This window comes from Anabrus simplex, chromosome 7 (genome assembly GCF_040414725.1).
Source record: "Anabrus simplex isolate iqAnaSimp1 chromosome 7, ASM4041472v1, whole genome shotgun sequence".
Classification (NCBI taxonomy): Eukaryota; Metazoa; Arthropoda; class Insecta; order Orthoptera; family Tettigoniidae; genus Anabrus; species Anabrus simplex.
The window spans coordinates 245,130,647-245,136,850 of record NC_090271.1 but is presented as its reverse complement, the minus strand read 5'-3'; positions in this window follow the sequence as shown (position 1 = coordinate 245,136,850).

Here is a 6,204-nt window from a genome sequence, read left to right as displayed (position 1 = left end):
GCCTTGGCAAAAGTATTAAAATATTTAAAATGGATACGAAGAAACCCCGTTAAATGTGTCAGGGAGGGACTACAACAATGTGATTGAGGAGGGGAGAGTAGGGGGAAAAGATGACGAAGAAGAAGACGAAGAAGATTCGGGTTGGTTGTTTTTCTTCTAATAGGAGCGCGAGGAGGGGAAAAAGAGAGAAGAGCTGGTGGTGGGGAGACGGACTTGGTCTTGTATGTATATGGGTTGGTCAATCTGGTCTGGTTTTCAGGGGCAGTCCACTGTACGTAACACACACGTACGTACTGGGCTGGGCTCGGCTCGCCATGGCAGGCTGCCGAACATCACCCACCTCCCTCTCCCCACACGAGCGGTTTCATTTTCATATCAAAGAAATACCTGTTGTAACTGGAAGTGGAGCAAAGTGAAGTCACCTTTGCTTTCTCCCTCACTGGTGACCCTAGCCTCTTCCTTTCCCTGGCTCCAAACAGAAACATTGTACTGTCAGTTGAAAAATATCGGTTTTGGGATTTGATACCATATTACTTATCTCTGAAACTCACTTCCTGTAAAACATAATCTGATAAACAACGTTTGAAAGTTAATAACTTTAGGAGTAATTGAAGTAGAAGAACTTAGCAATAATAATAATAATAATAATAATAATAATAATAATAATAATAATAATAATAATAATAATAATAATAATAATAGGTCCTCCTCTGCGGTGTAGTAGTCAATGTGATTACCCTGCACCCCTGGAGACCCGGGTTCGAAATTTTAAATGATGTACGAGGACTAGAACGGGGTCCGCTCAGCCTCATGAAGTCAAATGTATAGAGGGGGCTCGATTCCAACCTCAACCATTCTCGAAGTTGTTTTCCGTGGTTTTCCAGTTCTTATCCAGGCAAATGCTAGTACCCAACTTGAGGCCAAGACCGCGTGCTTCACTCTTCCTTGCCTATCCTTTTCAATCCCCCCCCCCCATAAGCCCCTGTTCAGCGCAGCGAGGTACTGGTCCTCAATCCCAGCTCACGTTTCAGGACACTGCCCTTGAGGCGGTAGAGATGGGATCTCTCGCTGCGTCAGTGGAGAAAACCAACCCTGGAGGGTAAATAAATAAATAAATAAATAAATAAATAAATAAATAAATAAATAAATAAATAAATAAATAAATAAATAAATAAATCCCAGATAAGACAGCTGATATAACGTGGTCCATGGTAGACCGATACGAACAAACAAAAACAAATAATAATAATAATAATAATAATAATAATAATAATAATAATAATAATAATAATAATAATAATAATAATAATAATAATAATAATAATAATCTTCAACCCCTATTCTCGCGGTCTGGTGGAGTTACACACATACGGACTTGAATCAGTTTTCCGGCCAGATGCCCTTCCTAATACCTACACTATATGGAGGGATGTAGACCTATTCACTCCTGTGTGTAAATATGCTGATTGGCAATGTGGTGTGTTGTGTAGTAAGACGAACACCCAGTCCTCGAGTCAGAGGAATCAATCAGGCGTGATTAAATTCCCGACCCTGCCGGTAGTCGAACCCGAGACCTATTGAATTCAGGACCACGACGCTGATATTCTTCTTCTTCTTCTACTTCATGTGAGGCTAAATGGTTAGCGTGCTGGCCTATGCTCCAGAGGGCCCCGGGTTCGATTCCCGGCCGGGTCGGGGATCTTAACCTTCCTGCAACTTACGCACCGCACTAACACTATCCTCTATTAAAATCACACGCATTTACCTGCACATAGCAGATGCCGCCCACCCTCATCGGAGGGTCTGCCTTACAAGGGCTGTACTCGGCTAGAAATAGCCGCATGAAATTATTATACTTGCGTAAAGGACTGTTGGCTTTATGACTGTGTTCTAATGCCGAATGTTTGTATGTCTTGAATTGTATTTTTTGTTGTAGATGTTTTGGACTAACCATCGTGCTTTTTAAATTCTTTGGAGACTAGTCGTTTGTCAGATCTTTTCAAGGCCTGTCGGTTCGATAAATTCTCCGATGTATTTAAGGTAAGGGACCCTGTCAATTGTACCATATAATGTTCTCAGGATCTTGATATCTGTCTTTGAACATTATTATTATTATTATTATTATTATTATTATTATTATTATTATTATTATTATTATTATTATTATTATTATTATTATTATTCATACAAGCATTTATCCTATTGGTGTAGAGTACTGCTTAACGAATCAAGGAGCGCCATTTCCTACGATTGAAAACATTATTACGCTGTTAGTGGAACTTATGTCCATCCTGTCATCGTTGTTTTGGTCTTTCAGTTTGTGGAGTTCCTCTGGCTTTAAGATGGCAGACAGTATTGGCGATAGTGTTAGGTGTCGAGGGCATGGTGTGGCCATACCACTGGAGACGTCTCTCACTCATTTTGTCTCATTCGATTTGCGGGAAATGAAATTGCGGATGAAGTTACAAAGGAAGCGGTACTTTTACCTCCAAGGTCCATGAATGTACCTGCTAAGGATATTTGTTCTCAGCTACGCTGAACCATCTTGGCGTCCTGGGAGTCGGAGTGGCTAGCTAACCGAACTCCCAACAAAATGAGAACAATTAAGAAGACAACTACAGTATGGTGGTCCTCTTTCCGTGAAGCCCGGAAGGAAGCCATAGTATTGTGTAGGCTGAGGATAGGTCACGCACTCCTATCTAGAAAAGAGGGAAGACCCCCTAGTGTGTTCTTGTGGTGCCGACTTCATAGTGTCCCACATCCTCACAGAGTGCGCTGATCTCTCTGGCCTAAGATGGAGCCTCGGCCTACGGGAAACACGCGAGCGCATACCTACTAGCCGATGACATGACTACTGCTATCGTCATCCGCTTTGTGTGTGATAGTGGACTGATCAATGGTATGCACATTTCTAGGGTTCTAGTGTTCAGGGAACTTAGTTCCTTTTTGATTTTTTAAAGACGTCTTCGGCTTAATATTATACTTTTTTGTTTTATTTTGTAACTAACAAATGCACCCATGCTTCGCTACGGCATTCTACACTGTATGCGGATATCGATTTTTTTTTTTTTTTTTTTTTGCTATTTGCTTTACGTCGCACAGACACAGATAGGTGTTATGGCGACGATGGGATAGGAAAGGCCTAGGAATGGGAAGGAAGCGGCCGTAGCCTTAATTAAGGTGCAGCCCCAGCATTTGTCTGGTGTGAAAATGGGAAACCACGGAAAACCATCTTCAGGGCTGCCGACAGTGGGGTTCGAACCCACTCTCTCCCGATTACTGGATACTGGTCGCATTTAAGCGACTGCAGCTATCGAGCTCGGTCGAAGTAAATTACCGTGCATGCAGTGAATGAGATATTTTACTTTGCATGCCACTTAGCGTTATCCAGAAACAGCACGGGGAGGTTCTCATACTTTGTTTCCAATGTAACGTGCGAGTTGCGGAGTTGTGATGATAACGGCAGGCTCACTTGCCTACTGCCATTCACAATAGAATAAGAACGTTTTTATTATAATTGGGGGTTCCCTTACCTACTGCGCGGTCACAATCGAATTTGGGAGTTTTCGTTACAATGGCACGCACCCTTTCCTACTTCCAGACAGATTAGAATTGAGGAGTTTTTATTATAAAATCAGGTACCTTCCCTACTGCCAGCCAAAAGTTGGTTGTGCTGTTATTATAATAACACGCTCCTTTTCTTAATGATAGTCACACCGAGTTCGTGAGTTTCCATTATAATAGCAAGAACACTATGGCTAATGCCAGTCACATTTTAGATGGTAAATTTGTTTATAAAGTCGGGCACACTTGCCTACTCTCAAACACAATCAGTTAGGGGAGTTTCGAACAAAACTGCGTGCTCCCTTGACTTCTGGCAGTAAAATCGAGAAGTGAATTATTATTTACAATTGTAGCCCCTCGTTACTACTGCTATATACAAAAGAGTTGGAAAAGGATCCCATTCCTACTGCCAGTCAAAGTCCATGGAGACAGTAATGATTACAATAGCAGACGCCCTCCTGCTGAGAGTCACTATCGATGTAAAATATTAATTGTAATGGCAAACACGCCCTCGCTACAAATCGACTTCAATGAATATATATGGATCGGCATAACGAAGTATATGCATGCTTACAATATTGCAAACCTTCATTTACAGATTAATTGCTGCTAAACGATACATCATATCGGCAAACGGACTGTACTATAAGACGCCTCATTTAGCGGTCTGAATAGCTGGCCTTCAGATATTCCCTCCTGTCTCATCTGTTTATGGATGAAATTGAGTTAGTAACGTTGAATAGGGTGAAATTTGGGTAAGGTTTTCTCACAGTGCATTACTCTTGGGTACTAATATGACAGCTACAAACATACAATTTGACTCACGTATGGATACCGAGTGGGCTATACTCGTGTAGAATTAAATGATTCTACCTTTCGTATAAGTGATTCGAACTACGAATTGTACGTGTACAAAGAGCAAAATGTAGGTATAATCGAGAAATAGAGACAAATCTAACATATAAGGAATAAAGAAATGACGAAACGTCATAGGACCAAAGTTGTAGAACACTCCAAATTGAACTGAGACTGTGCCATCCGTTTTATGATACGACTTACGGTATAGTTGGGGAATACCTCGGAACGAAGGTCTGCACAGTCATTAAAATTGACCCAATATTCCGATATTTTTCGGGGGTAAAAAATGAAATACATATTTAAAGATCTTGGAAGCTTTCCGTCGATTACAGGTTATTTTTTTTACAATTTGCTTTACGTCGCACCGACACAGATAGGCCTAGGTTTTATGGCGACGATGGGATAGGAAAGGGCTAGGAGTGGGAAGGAAGCTTCCGTAGCCTTAATTAAGGTACAGCTCCAGCATTTGCCTGGCGTGAAAATGGGAAACCACGGAAAACCATCTCCAGGGCTGCCGACAGTGTGGTACGAACCCACTATCTCTCGGATGCAAGGTCACAGCTGCGCGCCCCTAAACACACAGCCAACTCGCCCGGTGATTATAGGTTAAGACATAAAATTCGCCAAAGTTCTAGATCGTCTGGCAGATTATGCCTCAATTGTGATTTGCGGGAGGAGAGGGTAGGGGGTTAAAATGAGAACCATCAGGAAACCATAGCTGACAAATATGCAGATTGCTATTATTACACTTGAAACAGATAGCTGTACGAAAATTTAGTCAGAAAGGTCAATGTACAGACACACGGTCGTTACGAATTTATTTATATAGATAAGGAATCTGCTACACGTAAAACACATGTTGGGCTATGTCCGCTGGACTTTAAGCTGCAAAACAGACCGTTCATGATATCTCCATTATTAATCCTCCTACCGAAGAAAATGTACATGAGAAAAAATTTTAGAAATGGATTTCCATTAAGGTTGGTCAATTTCCAGTCAGATTGGTCTTGTATATATTGTGGGAGAGTAAAATCACTGTTTCGCTTCTCTATAAAACCCCAGTCCATTCCGGGCATTTGACATGGTATGGACCTAAAAACTTACATTTCGACAGGTGGATGCTAAATATGAAGTTTGGTTGAAATATCTCTAGTAGTTTTCAAGTTATAGATAAACACAAACAGACAAACAGACAAACAGACACCGAAGCTAAAAAATATTCTGATGGTCATTATTAAACCTGAAACGGATAACTGTACGGCAATTTCGCCAAAATAGTCAATGTACAGACACACGGTAGTTACAAATTTATTTATATAGATTCCCATAGAAATTCCTGCGTTGAAAAAATGATTTTATTTTATTTTAATTGTTTTCACTTAATTTGTTCAGAGAGGAAGATTACCTCGCCTTACTTTCTCTTCACAAAAAACACCACCACTACCACCTCATTTATTGGGGCGATATCAATCTTCTGACGATTGGCGTCGTTTGTAATGAGGTCAAAGCTAGAGATTCTCACCGACCAACGCAACGTAAGCATCTCCTTAACGTGAAGTTGGTGCTCTACTCGTCTTGTTATTGGCCAGCTCTCAGCTGCGTAGATAGTCACTGGGAGAGCAACTGTACGGTATATTTCGACTTGAGGTGTATCGGCATTCTCTTCTCAAAGAGCACTCCCGTTACATCCCAACATCGCATCGATTCAGCTCGCACTTCGGCATTGATGTTATTATTAGAGCATAAGTGAGAACTTTAGTCCTGGGTAAGTGGCTCAGGCAG